Below are 18,476 nucleotides of genomic sequence, written 5' to 3'. Positions count from 1 at the left end.
AAGTTGTGTTGGAGTACTTTCAGAACAGTTCAGGGAATTTAGAGATGTCTTTCCATTCCATCTAATTCAGTTCAATTTTTATTATATAGGTTTTATTTAAATGTCTTAGACTGCATCAAACATTGCTATTATTGGATGCGGAATTGTACTGCATTTTTGTTTGTTGCTAAATGTATTACAGACTGCTGCTTGTTCTTGAAATCTAACGTTTTTCTTGACATCTTTCTGACATTATGACTCTACTCATTCAAACTTAATGTTACATTAATACATTCCTGCATATTTAATACATTTCAGTTTTGTCTCTGCAGCAGTTGCAAATGCCTTCAAACAAACCCTTGAAACACTATATAAAGTATAAATCTTTAAATAAAAAAGGAAGATTATTCCAGATATTTTCATGTGGTAATGATTTCCATGCATTTGTTAGAGAGCTTGTGTGCTGTTGTGCTCTGGAAATCTATGCACACAAACTGAAAGGACATAAAAGAAAGCCTGAGATAATGAGTCTATAAAATAATATTGCTTCATAATAAGTGAAAAGCTACATTATCCCAAATATTCAGAAGCAAATCTCTTCTATCCATTAACTGTATTTTTACTAGCAGAACACTTGCTATCAAAAGGAAATAAAAATACTCAATATGGACATATTAAATATTAACTGGAGGCATGCCAGGAAACAAAGAGTAAAGTGTGCATGTATACAGCATGCAGATGTTCCTCACTTTGTGGCCAACATAAGTGGACAAAAACATTTCTGTTTGTTGTGGTACCAAGTCAATAATATGCATTTAGCACTCGCAAGATCTTCTGTCATTCTTCTATTCTTTCTTCATTTTAATAGAAAAATACCCTCCAACATTAGAATCATTTACTTCAGCTTTAAAATAAGCCAAAAATTATTTTCTGATCACTTGAGATTAATGGCAAAATGCCACAAGGTAGTAAAGGAATAAAATTTTCACAAGAAGAAACCTGCTTTGCATACCTTGAGGATGCTCTTTGCCTATGGTCTGTGCTAGAAACACATCCCTCCTTATCAGTTCTCTTCCACAGCAAAGACCCAGACACTGCTTTACTTCAGTCTTTTGGTGCCTGGATAATTGATCTCTTGGGAACTGAAGTATTGTAGTCACCCCAACTTCAGCTGAGGGGTAAATATACTGTATATAATGGTCTGTGCTTTACAGAGGGGAGAAGGAGGACAGTCAGATTTGATAACCAAATGATGTCTGGTGAATTTTAAGTTTTCTGAAATCAAGTAGGCTGTCGTTAGCGCTTAGGTACTTGAGAAACTCATGCAAAGAAAGCAGAGGCATGGAGATTTGATAATTCTCTCACCCTGATCAAAAGCAAAAGCTACCAGCTGGAAAGAAGAAAATCAGGATAATTTTTTAGGATTAAGAAAAGAAGAGAAAGAAGAAACAGAAGAAATACTCAAGATGTATGCATGCTATTGTCCCCCCAGATGAGGCAGTCACATTGGTCTGGGTTCAGGAGAGAATCTGTTGTGCTAGAGGAGGTAGTCTAGAAATTCCTGGCTGAAAGGCGACAACATGTTTAAGCTTTGATTTAAAAGTGGTGGACCTCACCCTTCACTGCATTTACAACTTGTGCCAGCCTTTTATACTAGTATGAAGAAAGGACGGTGTGTGTGTGTATATATATATTTTTTCTCCTTTGACGCATAACCTCTTCAGATGTGGTGGCAAGATGCAAGTCGGTGAGAATCAGGGTCATCAAGAAAGCAAACAAAACACTCTAAATTCTGGCTGTATCTTATATTTTCATTGTACTGGACAGTTCAAAACCCCTCAATTGTCATAACATTATGAATTCTGGAGTCCCTGTTTCAGAGCAGGGACCTGTGACAGAGCTTTGCCTCCAGTCCTGCAGATGCCTAGTGACTGAACCAAAATTGGATCATGGATTTCCTGAACTCCAGGCTCCTGTTTACCAGCAAACAATCTCTCTTTCCATCAGGTCTTGATTTATAGAAGGCTGCAGAATAGTGTGGCTGGAAGGATAATGTATGAATGTGGGGAATATTGAACACACTGCATGAAAAAATAACCAGTCTCCAGAACTGCTAAAATTGACTTAAATGAAAACCATGCCTGTACAACTCCCATAATATGGGGTATTGTAATTAATTGCTATTAATAATTAATACCAGGCAGTTAATTATTTGATCGCCATTCATACTGCAACACAGAACAGTGATCCACAGTAGTTTTGCCAGCTACTTTTTAAGCTGTGTGACCATCACAAGAGACATCTGAAATACAAGAGGCAGGATTCCTGCACTTCATATACCCAGGCAGAAGGGTGTGGGGCAAATCCCTGGCAAACTTCCTTCATCCCACTTCCATCTTCCAATTCACATTGAAAAAGCAAATTAACCTGAATTCAGTGTGACAAGTGTTTAAATGCTTATGTCTAATCATTTGGCATTATGAAGGAGGAAGGAATGCTAGAAGCAGAAGTTTCTCAGGCCTGAAATTTTCTTGGAGATGAACTTGGCTGGAATAAATTCACATACAAAATATCTCATGGAAAACTACATTACAAAAAGGGTGGAAAGTTTAATATTCAAAGCCATGTCCTTCCAAGGATTTCAGAATCTTTCCTTAACCCATTAATAGGAAAGAATGATTTCCACAGCGACCTGAATACTTGCAATTGAAATGTCCTTAATTTCAGTCACACCCGTCTCTTTTTTTGAAATACTTTCTTTGAGCAGAGGACTTTTGCTGAAGATTAGGCAGCTTTTAATTTTATCCCTTTATTGTTCATTCAGATGACTGCCTAGTATGCATGGTGTTTTGTTTACATGAGCATGTCCAGGGATACTGCACAGCTGATGTTAATTAACATCCTGAATGTCACTTTCTTCCTGGTTCATGTCACTCATTATGTTTGCACATTTCTAATATGAAAATCAGAATTCATGGGAGAATTGATGCCTGAATTTTGAGCTGTAGCGAAGACAAGGAGCCTGCAATCTGAGGCATAATTTTCAGATATCTATTAATTTTGCTTGGCAGAGTTTCTGGGTCCAGCTTGAGTCTCCTTAAGTGCTCACAAATCCTATGTACTCAGAGTTGTGGCAAGCATCCTGGTTAAAGGAAACCCCTGTCTTTACTCTTCTTACCTTTAATTGGGCTCAAACTGTGTTTTGTGCATGAAACATGAGCTCTTTAAAGAGGTGATGTGCTGTTGCCTATTTTGTCTCTTCTCAATATTTTCCTCAATTTGTGCCTGATCCTCGGAGCATAACTATAGAGAACTGTTATCATGGAAAGCTATAATACCTTAAAATTACTTGTGTGGGTTTACTGATGACCAGTTAACTCTAGGCAGAGATGCTGCCACTGCAAAGCCAAAGCAGAAGAAAAGGGATGTAACTCAGAAAGTAGGAGATTAGCCACAAGAGGGGAACATATGGAGGAGAGCTACAAGAAGCAAATGTGGAGGTAGGAAAAGAGGAAACAGGCACAAAGGGGATGGGATGCTGTGGTGAATAGCACAGAACCACCATGGAAGGGAACATGGGGAAAAAAAGTAGGTGGAATGAAGTGGAGAATGGTCATTGTTGGGAGGCAAAGAATCAGGTATCAGGTTAGGGGCTAAAGAACTTGCAGAAATGCAGACAGACCTGAAGGGATGTTAAAGAGGATGAAGATAAACGTAATGAGGGAGAAGGAAAAGACACAGGCTGTTGCTTAAAATATCCAGTAATAATTCCTATGAAAATCTTCATAAAAATATTTGAGCTTCCTCTGTATTAAACTATGTGAAAGTCTAAAATGAGCTATAAATATAACATATTTATCCAGGCCAATAATAATGTTTTATGGAAAATAAGCTAGCTTTTGTTTTATTTCACTGTTATCTTCATTTTTGTGAAGGGCAAGTATTCTTTGGTAAATTTGTCTAACAGTTTTTTAGACCTGAATTACAGTCACTTGGTAATTTGTGTTAAAGCTCTTTCTAAAATTCAGAATCAGTTAATAAGAATGGTGTTAATGCACTGAACTTCAGAAAACTAAAAAGGGAACACAGAAAGAAATCTTCCTGCTGTCCTTTTAATGGAGTTTCTCTTTTACATTGAGATGCAGAAAGGCCAAAGCAGCACTGGGGAAATATGTTGTTGAAAGAGGAAGACATTCTTCCCTCCTTAATTAAAGAAAATCAACGATTTAAACTCACAATTCATGGTTAGAGAACCAAAGCCAGAATTATGAACTTTCCAAAAATACCCAAGTTCCCCAAAGTCTGCATCAGGGGACTGGCATGGGTTTTGTCTGTAACTGGTGAGTTGAATTGGTCTATTTTTCTTTCCTCTTTGGTGTCTGACTCCAGTGACTAGCCTGCAGCAGCAGAAGTTACTTGTTGCTGTTTTATGGGCAGAATCCTGTACTCTGGCTCTCCAGCAACAATTTCACTGTCACATCCAGCTAGCGTAGTCTGTACCAGTAACACCTGCTGGGGTTGAGGTGGGGAAGACTGTGGTGGGACCAAGATAGTCCTGTGCCACTGTACACGAGTGCCGTGTTGCCAACCTTAGAATGGTCCTCCAGAGAGCTGTCCCCATGTAAAAAACCAAAACAAAACAAAACACCCCCCCCATCTTATGGCTGTTGTATAAGAGTAATTTCCATATTTTTCTCCGTACCTCACACACAGAGATAAGAAAACTTTTGCAGTTATTAAATTTGCTTTTAGCCAGTCTCTTCCACAACTCTGTTGCAAGCCTGTTTGCAAGGAGAGCAGATTAGTATAGTCTGTGGATATTCATTCATACTGACCTCTATAGATGGATTAGGTACCGTGCCTGTGTTTTATTATTGTACAGTTAATAGGCATTCAGATGGCTGAGGGTGGATTTTTTTTTTCTTCGTTTGTTTGCTCAAATAGCATCAGTTGTGGTTTTGTATGCTCCTACTGCTGTCCTTTACTGGTAACACTTATGTACTAATTTTCTCAGGGAATACTTTGCTGGTGATATCCTCCTTTAGATGTCCAACTCTTGTGTAGTTAGGAAACCAGGCTGGACATGGAAACTGACAGCAGTCCTTACTCAGAGGAAGTAGCTGTGAGGTAAGGCAGTTCTAGTTTGCTACCACCTACTGTTAGGCTGACCTGCTTCCATCTTATCTAGAAAGCCAATAGTAAAATAAAAATCCGTTTTGTTTTGAGTAGCCCACTCATTGTGGTTTTCAACAAACATAGGAGGGAGATGATCAGAGACTCCATAGTTCTGGCTTAAGATTGTATAGACTGATGGAGGAGCGCTCTATTAGTAGCTATTGACATGAAGGACCAAATGCAACCTTGCATGGGTATAGCAGGGAACTCTGACTTTATAATTGCCAAGCCTCTTAGGCTCTTTCCTTAGAATGTGCTACTGTCTTTGCATCAAAGACAGGATATGGGATAGGTACACCTTGGGTGTTTCTAAATCAGCAATGCCTTTTTAATTTTTTTTCCAGTTTTCATAGTACATCTTCTTTACACAACTTAAAACCAGCTATTGCACTGGTACAGCCAGCACCTCCTTAGCAAACCAGACTTTCGCAGGCCTCCACTGACCAAGCTTGACCTATCTTGTACAGATTAAGTGCTTTGCTTCTAAGCAGGCCTGTTCTTCCAAAGCTACCTAAGGCTCCCTATTAATGTCTACAATATCCAATGTCATCTGTTCCAGCCTCCTACTTGTTGACTTGCAGTAACACCGTTGTGCTGTATGGAACAATGGAGACAAGTGAGAGCGAAGCTACTGGCATCTCCCGCACTTATCATCCAACAGTTATTTCAGAAAGGCGAGCGAACACAGGGATGGCCTATGAGAATAGTGAAACCTTTTGTGGTCTTCTGAGGCGTAAGTGCTGTGTGGAGAAATGCTTGTGACGTTTTGGGTCTTCCTTACAGTTTCTGATGGGACTATAACAAGGCATTGGAAAGCTTTGTTTATATTATATAAAATGTGTGTATGTCAACTGTTAATTGGTCAGTCTTGAAGTTTATGATTAGTTGACCCATATTGCACACAGAAGGCTCACAGCAAGGTATATAAATTAAATCAAATTAAAAAACAGAAGAAAATATATTGCTTTCTAAACTTTCCATTGAGTTCAATATGCATTGCAAGCAACAGAAAGAGGGTGCTGTAAATCAGTGTGTGACTTTTCTCCCTTCCCTATATCATAAAGCATAATGAGTCTCCATGGACACAAAGGAAGACCTCATCTCCTTCCTTGTGATTGAGCGATGCTGTAAACGATGTAGTAGAAAGACAGCTCTGTCAGCTTTATTGGGCAAGACCTTGACATAGTTGTTTAGGGTGTACCTGCAGGATGTATACTGCAGAACCAGAGACACGAGAGCAGGCTCAGCCCAAGCTAAATCTGACTCCACAAGGGCAGGGGAACATGGCAGTGCTTCTGGATGCTGGCTAGAGTATTGCTGTGGTCTGGCACTCTGCCCCATGCACTTACTGGCTCCAAGTTCTCCGCTGTGTAGGCATACTATCATTTTTCGTAGTTGCTAAAACCATAAAGATATCTAACTTGCCTCCTTCTCAAGAGCATTGTGAGAATAGATGTGTATTGGTCTGAAAATGCCATAAAGGAACTCTATCAATGTCTTTACCAAAAATTGGTTAAATGAAAGTCAAAGATTTGCTGTGCTTAAAATAACTAGGAACATCCAAACTGTCTTCATCTTCCAAGTACAAATTACGTCTTCTCTCAAACAAATAAAAAAATAAAGGAAATAACCTCTAAACTCTTTCTTGTACTTCTAAGCCATGTTTTAGCTCATATGAGTTTTCCTTAAAAAAAAATAAATCTTTATCAAGTCCCTTGACACACAGTGGAGCTGAATTCAGCAGGTTCAGATTTACTGACTGAATTCACTGTGCCAACTTTTGCTAGTGATCAGTCTGGCTTGATGAAATTTGTGTGTTTTCAGATCAAGTTCTTGTGCAAATGCAACTTAGAAGACCTCTAAATAAAGAATAAAAATCTTTGATTTCATGCATGCATATTTACACTTATTTGTACATAACAAATGTCATTTTTGCCTTAAATACTGAGTTTGATGAAAACAGTATTTTGTGCCAAGCTGGTTATAATGATTGTGTAATTCAGAAAATATATGAGGCGTTAAAACTCTGTGACATCTCCTTCCCATACTAAAGACTGTAAGAGGGATTGATGGGACCAATAAATCCATTCCTATAGGGAAGACTGTAACAAAAATTGGAAACAGTAAGAAATATAGTCCACCTGGTAGTTTTACGGCCTTGTCTGAATGCTGTAATCATTTTGAAGAGATGCTGATTAGTACCAGCAACAGGAGTTGAATTGGCAGCATCACTAGCATCAATTTCAACAGCAGCACTGGAGGTTCTTTAAGTTCTTGTGACTTGGATGCAAATGATTCATCCAGTCAGCAGGTGCTGTTCAATCTGTACTAAATATATATAACAAACAGATGAAGGAATGCAGAATTTGCACTTAAAGAAATAATTGAATGCCTGAACTGTCACTGAAATTGAATGATAAGGGAGGACATTTTGTGTGAACAGAGAGTAAACAGGAAAGATACTGGTCCAGATCTTTGCTGAAGTGAGCAGAACTTTGCCAGTTTATGCAAACTGAGAATCTGGCGTGAAGATTGTTTCTTCATTATTGTTATGAGTTTCTGCAGGTTTCCACAGCTGGACCTCTTCCTGCTACAAAACCCAGTCAAGCAGCAGCAGTTGTCTCCATCCAGATCATCACAATTCGTCTGGCTGTGCCAGAAGAAAGAAAGGCAAAGCATTGTAATTCAAATAAAGCAGAAAGGAAGAAACACCTTTCTGTGGCTAAGGATGGTATTCATTTTAGCAGTTGTATAAATGTATTTCAAGAACCTGAAAACCAACATGAAGACATGATGCCATCAGCAAGAAGTATCAATGATTATGTTTTGCAGGCTATTCATGTCTTTCCATTCACATCCTTTCAGTGGGAATTAGTGTGCTCTTGGTGCCTTCCTCGGTTTGGTATCGAAGGCATACAAATACACACTTAAATATATTTCTTATGAAGGGGTGAGTTGTCCAAAGGTTTGCTGTGAAATGAAGTCATTAGAGAGACAAGGACTGTGAATGGTACTTGATGTTCAGCTGCAGATGGAAATCATATCCTTAAAAGTTGGTTTGCTTTGGAAAATTTGGCTTTAAATTTGTATTTAGGTATAAAAAAAAATACCTTAACATAAAACTGACATGTTGAGATCTCCGGCCATTTCAGGTGTGTACCCTTGAACGGGGAGGAAGAACTTTGTCCAGCAGAGTGCTTCATCTGGTATCATCTCTTGTGCATTACAACCAATGCTTGGCTGCCTCATGAGCACACATGTTGCTGTCATGCTAGGCAGGTACACAGATAGTATGTCACCATCCCACGCTGCTGGGGATGATAAGCCAAAGTGAGGGGTCTTGGAGGTGGTTCTAGCCAAGGGGAGAAAGAGGTGATGATGGAGGCGTGTATCTCTGGCATGCTACTGTTTTTATGTGAAATTGTGGACTGGAGGTGGAGTTGAGCACAAAGCAGCTGTAATTGCACCCCATCTAATCTTAGATACATAACTGAGATGCGAGGTTAGGTGTCGAGTCCCCCTACGCTTTCTTTGCAATGAGCAGTGCAGATGGTGATTCAGATCTTAAGCTCTCAGTGTGATGTGCCAGTGCTTGTTCAAGTTACAGCTTTTCTGGTCTCCTGTCTCTCAGCTTCTTTGTTCATTTTTCCTTTTTTTACACAAGTGAGCAGAACTTCTTGGAAGAGCTGCTAATGGAAACCCCTTCGCTCTGACATGTGCCTGTATTTTTGTTTAGAGCTGCTGTTTCAAGAGGAAGCTTAATAGTTTTTTGTTTTTTGTTTTTTTAAGTATCTTAGGTAGAAAGGTGGCAGTTGTACCATTCCTTTAATAGCCATCAATGACTGCTGTTTATGGTACAGCTGTAACGTGTTGCTACTGACCTGGTAAGATTTTATCCTACAAAGAAAGAACTGAAAGCGCACAAGCAGTAGACAATGTTGCATTGTTTATCCAGGGTACTATATAAACCCTGAAACAGGCCATTGGATTTTCACCTTTCTACCAATAAATGGCCAGGAGACATGCTCCATTAATGTTGTTTGTTTCCAATATGCTTACTTTTGGGCTACCCATCAAGAATTTTTAATGCAGTTATCTAATGCAGTTAGAATCAATTCTATGGTATTTCAAAAGTAAGTTCAGTCTGTAACAGTTGTGTAGGGCCATCTCTGAACACAGATACTGCTGGATTTGGAGTTCATGGGACTCAACAGCATTCTCAGCAGCTTGTATCTGGGAATACACAGAAGACATATGGCCCTTAGTAAATCATTCATATTTTTACAAGCAGAAAAATGAAGCAAGAGTACTCCCTGTCTTCAGATGTACATATGATTCTAGCATAGCGAGGTCCTACTGCTTATCATTAGGGTGTAATAAATATTTTTTATTCCTTGCAGCCATTTGGGGCTCCAGCTACATTATGTCATAACTACAACTCTGACTGCATGGAATACCTTGGCATCTCTTTTTTTTACCTTGTTCCATGGAATCAGTTTCTATAGAATTTAATGACAAATTGGAATTAACTCAGCAAAGCCTTGAGTGTGCCAGTCATTGATCTAGTGGTAGAATGTATTGGCTCCATTATTTATGGTGGTTCACTTCCTATCACCATTTTTTTCATTTCTTTGTCCTTAATAAAAGGAGGGTGGAAAATAGCTACTGTTCTCATTATTGCTTTAATTTGCCTATTTTCCTGCTAATTTTCTGATATTTTAATTTCTTTCCTTCTCATTTTGATTCATTTTCCTTTAAGGCATTGTAATTAATGGACTGCTCTAATTTCCTTTGAGACAACATTCTTAATTGCTGTAATTCTCACTTATGTCTTTTAGGCATCCCTGCTGGCATTGATTCATTTCAATTTGCATTCCTGAACACTGCAACTATAAATACTCAGTCAATATACGTAGCTAGGCAGTCTCCTGTCTTTTTGGATATTCTAAAGGTTTTCAGTGCTTTTTCATAGCGAAACTAAGTGGTCACTTATAGTTGTAGCGTTATCTTAAAAGCTGGCATATGTTTGCCTTTATCATGTTTGGTAGGTTTTGTTTTGTGTTAGTGGTAAAAGTGACAGGAAGGTTTACATAATGCATTCCACCATGCATGCCTACCAATTTTTTTTTTTTTTTTTTTTTTTTGAGAATAATGATCTTGGGCTTTTTTTACTTTTTTTTTTTGGATCAAATTATCCAGACAAATTATTTTTCCAGGGATAGAAATTATAAGTTATGAGTAGTAGTACTCTAAGAGAGGAAAAAATAATGTGTAATTTTTTTTTTAAAGAAAAGGCATGAATGAGATCATGGGAAACTGAAGGTGACCTGCTGGGTGCATGCTGAAGGCAGCATGAATAGCACGACTATTCTATTTTGCAGAAGTGTTTAGAGGCCTCTCTGCCTGTTTGCACTTGTCCTTATGCAAATGATAACCCCTGCCCCAAGGATCGAGCATTTGGAGTGTGGAAAGAGAAGGCAAGTTAAGGTTCTGTTTCCATTTGCCTACTAGCCCTATCTAACACTAGTTTTGGAAAGAACTGTTTTGAGTAGATGTTTTTCCACTGTCAACTCATTTCCTGCAGGCCACCAAAAAAGCCATGAGGGAAATAAGTTTCAGTCACTACTACTGTAAATAAAATGAAATAAAGCAAAGCAGCTCTACCTCCTATTACCAAACCCCTGGGTCACTTGGGTCCCTGTGGGCTCTTGTTTTCTATGCTTTTCATTCTGATACAGTTACTTCTTGCAGTCATAGAATTTTAAAATGAGATGAAAAATATTTGGATATACTGTAGCATAAGTGTATCCAAATTGCTCCAAATGCAATAAAAATATCCTCTACAGAGAAGTCATATTTATAGATCAAAGAGATACAACAAATAATGCACTACTTTTTTTCATATCCCTACAAACACATTCCCATGGAAAGAAACATGAAATGTTTCTGAAATAAGTACTTTAAGCAGTTACATTTTGATGACAGAGAGCTGCAATGGGGAAAGATTTCTGCGTTGCAGTAAAATGGAAAAAGATTGACCAGTTGTGTTCTCACCAATTAAGATGATTAATCTACTAATAAGGACAAGGATTAAAGACCTAATGCATTAAAATAATATTTATATTGGCTACATAAACTGCTTTCACAGATTACCTCCATTCAAATCTGTGTTCACTGCACATAGTTTACAAATAAAAGGTGATGCCCACCATACAGTAGAATAAACAGGAAACAGAAGGCAGATACATCCATGTTAACATACGCAATTATAAACTAGCCACTGGCAAGCCTTCATTTTTCTCTTTCTTATTAGGAAAATTTGGCCCTCTTTCTTTTTCTTTTTTTTTTTCTTTTAAGGAGAGTGAAGTGTTTCTGTGTGGGTATGCATGCATGCATATATGCACGTGCAAAGATTTTCCAGTTGTTCTTCAGAGCTGCTCCCTGGCTCTATGAGATGTTCACCAAGAGCCTCACATCATTAGCAGCCCTAAGTCATTTTCCCAGGGAGCAGGCCGCCTCCAGCAGTCGTGCCCAGATGGCTGGTGATGGTGGCTCCCCATGGATGCCACCACACTGCACTGGCTTGGGTGTAGAGCTGCAACCCAACATCAGTCTCAGCAGCTGCTACTGGCTTCTTTCATCTGCGGTGGGGAGTCTCATTAACCAGCCACCCCACTCCAACAAATGTTTTTATTTGGAAGTGTTTCAGCATTTTTGAGTCTTCTAATTATTTTTATGGAAAGTGTTTGTGAATTATCGTCATATTCAACAAAGTACGTTGGTAGCTCCGAAGATTCCCATTTTCTCCCCTCCCCTCTTATTTTTGTTGTAAATTTTCCATTCATTGACAAAAACTAATTCTGTTTACCTTGTTGTATATGGTCTGTATATTGAAGAAGTCTCATTGCATCCAACGTTAGTATAAATGCCAATTAGAATGAATTGCAACATCAACTGGTGGGAAAACTCACTGGCTAGACATCATTAGAGTTCAGATAAACGCAGTAATATGTTCTGAGAATGGGCTGTGCTGCTGTTACACCTTTTGTTGTCACCTTCACTCTTAAATGATGCACTTTTACACTGCCATAGGTGTTTGACTGCAGAACATGCTGCTAGCCCAGTGTCAACGTAAGGGTTTGCATGGCAAAGAGCCCAGAGCTTACATCTCATCTCCCAGCTTCTCTCAAGATTGCACAAGCAAGGCAATAGTGAGGTAAGCAATCACAAGAAGCAAAAGAAAGAAACCTACAGCTACCGTTTCCATGTCTTTTATAATACAGCAGTGTCCTCCAAGGCTAGATCAGTGATTCCAACCCAGGGGTCTCAGAAATCCTACTGAACAGCAGAACATACAGTGCTACCCATGAAAAGTTGTTTGAGAGCTGCCAGTTCTCTGCAAGAAAGCTGACCGTTTATTCAGAGCTGCTGCTCTACATCCTCTGTAGTATATAAAGCTGTTCATTGGACTGCCACCCCACGTCCTGGAGTTTTACCTGTCCTTTTGCAGTAGACTGCCTGAAGTGTTTACCTACATAGGTCTGTACCATGTGTCTGTGAGACACACAAGTCATACAGTGGCTAGCATGAGGCCATTTGCAGCCCCATTTTCAGGGCATTCTCCAGCATGGTGCTCAGGATTCCCACCTCTCTAATTCTGTCGATGTTGAGAGGCCCAGGGCTGCTCTTGGCTTGAACAAGTGCTAATTACCAAGTTCTGAGGGCAGTTTAATTAAATAGTTTTTGTGTTTTATGTGCTAGAGTCTTATCTCAGGAATTTGTGCTGGATGAGTGTGAGGATAGCAAAGGAAAAACCTGTCATACACTTTTACACACAGTCACTTCCACACTTTCTTCATTCTTATTAGCTTGGCAGGTTGTCAGCAGGATGGAGAAAAGCCGCTAATAAGAGTACTGAAAAATATAATACAAGCATCACTGCAAAGTGCACAGGCCATGAAAGAGGAGATTCAGGGAAGAGATGAAAGCAGTAGTATGAAAGGGTAAAAGTAACTTAATTATTACTGGCAAAAAAAGTATATACAGCTGAGACATAGTGTTCAGAAAGGTCCCTGTTCCTTTTCAGTCTAGTTACAGCATTTGAGTGGGCTGCCTTAGCAAATTCTTGGTGATCACAAAGGGTTGTGATCAGCAGCATGAAGTCCAGCTGGTGGCCAGTCATTACTGGCATACTGCAGGGGTTGGTACTGGGGCCAATACTGTTTAATATCTTTATTAATGACCCGGATGAGGGGACAGAGTACACCTTCAGCAAGTCTGCAGATGATGCAAAACTGGGGGGGAGTGGTAGATACACCAGATGGTTGTGTTGCCGCTCAGAGGGACCTTGACAGGCTGGAGATATGGACTGACAGGAATCCCATGAAGTTCAACATAAGGAAATGCCAAATCCTGCACCTGGGGAGGAATGACCCCCATGTACCATTGTATGCTGCAGGTTGACTGGTTGGAAAGCAGCTCTGCATAAAAGGACTTGGGGGTCCTGGTGGAAATCAAGTTGAATGTGAGCCAGCAATATGCCCTTGCAGCAAAGAAGGCCAACAGCATCCTGAGCTGCGTTAGGAAGACACTTGCCAGCAGATCAAGGGAAGCGATCCTTCCCCTCCAGTCCACACTGGTGAGGCCACTTCTGGAGTGCTGTGTCCAGTGGTGCTGTGTCCATAAATCAGAAGAAAACCCCACTGAAATCAAAGTAACTCTAGAGTAAGGATGGTGGAAGCAAGACAATAAGGTGTGAGAAAGAGGAAAGACCAACTTGGTGAAACTTAATCAAATATATCATCAGTTACTAGTGGGCTACAGAGTTCGCCAAACCTAGACCCTGCCCAGAACAGTTTCACATCAACTCTTGGCTCCAGTTCACTTCTCAGAGAACATCTGCATAGCACAGATCTCACATTGTTTGATGACATGGGCTGTTCTTGCAGTGAAGGGAGGGATCTCAAAACCAGAGGAGCAAATAGGTTTGTAGTGAATGTACTGGTACTCCTGGGTACAAGCGGAGAACATTTCCACTTAGAATTTGTGGGGAGCCACTGTTTCAGACCTGCCCTTCACCATCTTCATCTAACTTCTTTTGCAGCTGACTGAGTGTAAAGGGATGTGGTATGCAGGCCAAATCAACCTATGCAGTGGTCATCTATTTGACCCCTGATTTATATGGTATTTGTAGTGCATTTCCAAAGCACATTATCTCTGTACAGTGCCCCCTGATTCACTTAGTTGCCTCCTTTCAAATCAACATTCCCACTAAGTAGCTTCACAAGCTGCTCTATGTGCTGTGATATGCCATAAGACGACAGACCAAGCTTTCACTGTAGATTAGGTTTGGATTATATTAATAATAAATTGGCTCATTCTCCTTGTGACTTTGTTTAAAAAGAGATAGATGACTTAAAATTAGAATGAATTAAAATTCAAGATGTGTTTTGAGCCTAGAGCCGGACTGGATTCCAGGATGTTTCACAAAGACACTGACAGCATAGGAGATAGCAGAAGCAGTATGGAAGGACAAAAAATCCCCCAAACTAGAAGCTAGTAAGAGGGAAGAGAAGTAGTGATTCCCCTTTACCATCAGAGGAAAGTGACACGAAGAAGGTACTGCTGTGCCTGTGCTTTGTATATGGTGACTTGTATTTCTAACTGGTTTTAAACTGATCAAACTGAAGAGGGAAATGCATGAAAAGAATTGTCCCCTTTCCCTTTTATTCCTTTCCCTTGTAACTAATGCTATTTCTGTGTTTGTTATTTTCTCATTTTTCAAAATCCAAATGTTTCTACCAGCTCTATTGCTTAGAAAATAAAGAAAAATATTACTTTTATCCTATTTTCTTTTCCCCGAAACTGTCCTTTCTAGTATGAAAATTTGAGAATCGGCTGCATGGAAGGGAAACACTTCTTGCTTCCAGACAAGCCAGATCTTAGCAAGAGCAGAGACAGGCCTGGCTTCATCTGCAGGAGTGTGGCCACAGCTCAGAGTGGGCTGGGGGCTCTGCCAGCTGCGGGGGATTACAGTGAGGAGTTTGTGTTTGAGCAGCTCCCTGAGAATGGAAAGTGCTAAGTATCATTGGGAGGAACAAAAATAGCAACAAGCTGGTAATTTTTGGAAGCTGACAAAGCAAAGGCTCTCATGGTCAGCTGACAGCATGACATGTTGTCCCACTGTTTTGAAAGTATTTGGATGGTGTATTTTGGATTTGTCAATTCATTAGCATTTCTTTACTTTTTGCCCTGTCACTCCTGGTCAAACCTGGGTGGTGTTTCTGATGCTGAATTCTTGGGCAGAGTGCAATGCTGGGGAGTATCGAGCCCCTGTGCCATGTGGGTAAGTCACTAGTGCACATGTACGGTGGACTGTTGTTTGCAGTTACAGTCTAATGTGCTGTAATGCAGCAGTACCTGATTGATTGGACTGCATAAGAAATGTCATGCTTTTTTTCAAGTTTTTTTTGATAGGGAAAACATTAACGATTCTTTTTTCTTCTACTTTTGTAATTAGCTTGCATTCATTGGTATTTTCTCACAAAGAAAATGATGAATGGCCCTTAACTTAACACCCTTGCAAATGAACTTAAAAAAGGATTAAAATGCAGTAGAGGTGAAGGGATGGCCAAATCATTTATTGAATTTTTTTTCCAAATTAGTATATAAAAGAAATTTGCACAATACAATTTTCAGCTAGCTTCATAAAAATAAATAAGCATTGTCTGGAAAACATAATTAAACCAGGAGGAGATGTAAATAAGAGACTAGCATATTGTGCTATGGCTGGAACTCCATTTTTTGTAAAAGAATGGCATACTTAGGCAAAGCAAATTATTAATGAATGCTTTTATCCTCTGAAATATCAAGGGAAATATGAAAGCTTTTCTGTTATTATGCAATATTTTGTGTGAGGAAAGCATATGCAAAAGATAGCCAACCTGCACTGTAAGAGTTGCTCCTCCAGCACCCTTTCTTGCCTGTAAAGTCCTGGAAAGAATTCTACTTCTCTCTACTCTTTGTATAACATTAAAGGATACATATGTAGGTAAACATGCCTCCTATCAGCCTGAATCTCTGTGAATTTGCATGCTGTTGTTTAAACAGTTACACTGAATAGACCAGAAGCTAGTCTTCCCCAGACGTTTAGGGTGGTGAAGTTGTCATCTTACAGGGGCACAAAGAATTAAAACAAGTGACTGAATAATGGTGGCTGCAGCCCGCCTTGTGAGCTTGGAATGAATCTCTAGACTGAACTCTTCCTGAATTTAGCATCTGCCTCATAAATTCTCCTTCCTGGAACCATCTGACACAGAAACACACTTATTTAAGGTCAGAGCTAGGTTTTTGATGGCTTCCATAATGATGACTGCCATTCTTAAGAATATACACTGAAAGAAATATAAATGGACTAGCTTTTGCTGCCTGGTGCTGTTTATCAAAGTTCTCAGCTATAAAGAATAAATATCATCTAGCTCTTCCATTTGCTGCTAACACCATTGAAGTCAGACAATGTGGAGCTGATGAATGAGTGGCTAATGGATCTTTTTTTAACATCATGGCTTCTGCTGAAGTGTTACTGAAGCCATTTATTTGGGAGTGGAAGCCTTTGCCACTTGCATTTCAGCAAGTACTAATTTTCCTAAAAAAAGTGCAGCTAATCTATATTTAAATTATGTAATAGCTTGCATTACTGTAACACGCAACAGAGCTTTACTCTGCTGCTGGTAAAGGGACTGACTTTGCCATTGAGTTTAGGGGATGTGAGGTTGGTTGGTAGTATACATATGTTCAAGAGCCCTGTTCCTTCCCAAGCTGTTGCTCTGTCTAGGTAGTCTCTTCATATTAAAATGCACAAGTGGGAGGAGTTAAGTAGGACTTTCTAGCTTGCACTCTACCAAATAAAAACAAAAGCTAAAAAGAATAACTTCAGAAGCTTTTGGGAACCCAAGTATCTGGAGAAAGTGATATAATGTGCAAGAAACAGTAGGAATTCTCCATGTTAAAAATAAGCCTATGTACTGGAAAGGAGATTTGTCTGTTCATGTACAGAGCTCCATTTTTATACAAGAGGCCTTTAATATTTGTGCAATTTGAAAAATCAAAATAGGCTGTGGAAATAAGCTTTCCTTGGCCTGCTTGCAGTGACAGCAAAGTGTCATCATGGCAAAGAAAATCACGAGAATTACTGAAGTTACCTGATGAAACTGCAGAGAACAGGGTTTCACCACTACGTATAGTGTATCTCTTTGGAAATACTGCTTCTTCAGCATTTCTTGTGTTTGTCTTTCATGCCCAGGCTATTCTCCTGGAAGAAAACAAAGATTAAAGGAAAGAACCATGATGCTAAATAATAATTATTTTCCTGTGTGCTGTCCAGAGTTTCTTCTCATTGGAAGAGTTATGTGTGCTGCAGTAGGAAAGCTCTGATACCTGTGCCTATCCCCATTATCCCAGACAAGTGCAAGAAGCAAAAATTGAGATGTACTGCTAATCCTTAAAGGCTGCTAAAAATGCAAAAGTGACTCATGGAGTTTTAGTTCAGTTGTTCAAAGGATTGCTATATCAAGGTTTGAGATGTACAGATAGTTTATTCATGTCTTAAATGTAGATGTAGTACCATAGTTAGAAATACACTATAGCATTCAAGATTGAGACATTATATGCAAAGAGGCTCGCTAACATAGTGTAAACTCTCTTTCTCCTAAGGAACAGTATAAATAAATCTGTGCAAACATCTTTGGGGAAAATAGTAAATAATCTGCACCTCTGGTCCAAAATTCAAAGTGAATTGGAGCTAAAACACATGAGGCATGCTGAAAAGGTTAGCTCACTTTTGTAAAAATGTAAATATTTTCCTACTGGCTTTACCCTTTCTGCTTTTATCCATAAGATACTGACAACTAGTAAGGAAGTGTCATCTTGTGAGAAGTACACTCCTGATCTGCAGGTCTGAAGTTATCTTATCTGTGGCTCTTGACAGAAATCCACTAAGTTGTTGGCTGGATTGCTTCTTTCTCCTCACATTCATTCATGCCTGCTTGAATGACGCTGCTTTTAGATTTATTAAAGATCCTGCTACTGGGAAAGTGATTTCATCATACAGTTTTTTTCAAAGATTTTGAAGTTTTAGGAATAGATTCAATACAGAGAGCTCAGATTGTAAAAATCCCAGTGGCTGAAAGGCAAAACGAGAAACATGCAAATAAAACAAACACCTTATATCTTTCTGCTGGTTACATCTCATATTCAGCTTCTTAGTACAGAAGATCTTATGAGGATAAGACTATGTCTTTTCTATCACAGTCCCTTAGCATAAC

The 18,476-nt window shown here is 39.3% G+C and overlaps 1 protein-coding gene across 1 annotated transcript in view; it reads left to right on the top strand.

The window, feature by feature from the left end:
* The first annotated feature begins 5,057 nt into the window (after positions 1–5,057).
* The window catches only part of XYLT1 (xylosyltransferase 1), a 282,026-nt gene continuing 268,607 nt past the window's right edge, over positions 5,058–18,476 (top strand). Inside the window, exons 1-3 of the mRNA XM_026083266.1 lie at positions 5,058–5,106; positions 5,714–5,887; positions 12,247–12,370. The gene's annotated coding sequence lies outside the window, so the exon portion shown is untranslated. The remainder of the gene's footprint in view (positions 5,107–5,713; positions 5,888–12,246; positions 12,371–18,476) is intronic.

The sequence above is a fragment of the Apteryx rowi genome, unplaced genomic scaffold, assembly GCF_003343035.1.
Source record: "Apteryx rowi isolate R43461 unplaced genomic scaffold, aptRow1 scaffold_6, whole genome shotgun sequence".
NCBI lineage: Eukaryota > Metazoa > Chordata > Aves > Apterygiformes > Apterygidae > Apteryx > Apteryx rowi.
The sequence above is the reverse complement of the archived record's forward strand: the minus strand, read 5'-3'. Positions and strand labels throughout refer to the sequence as shown.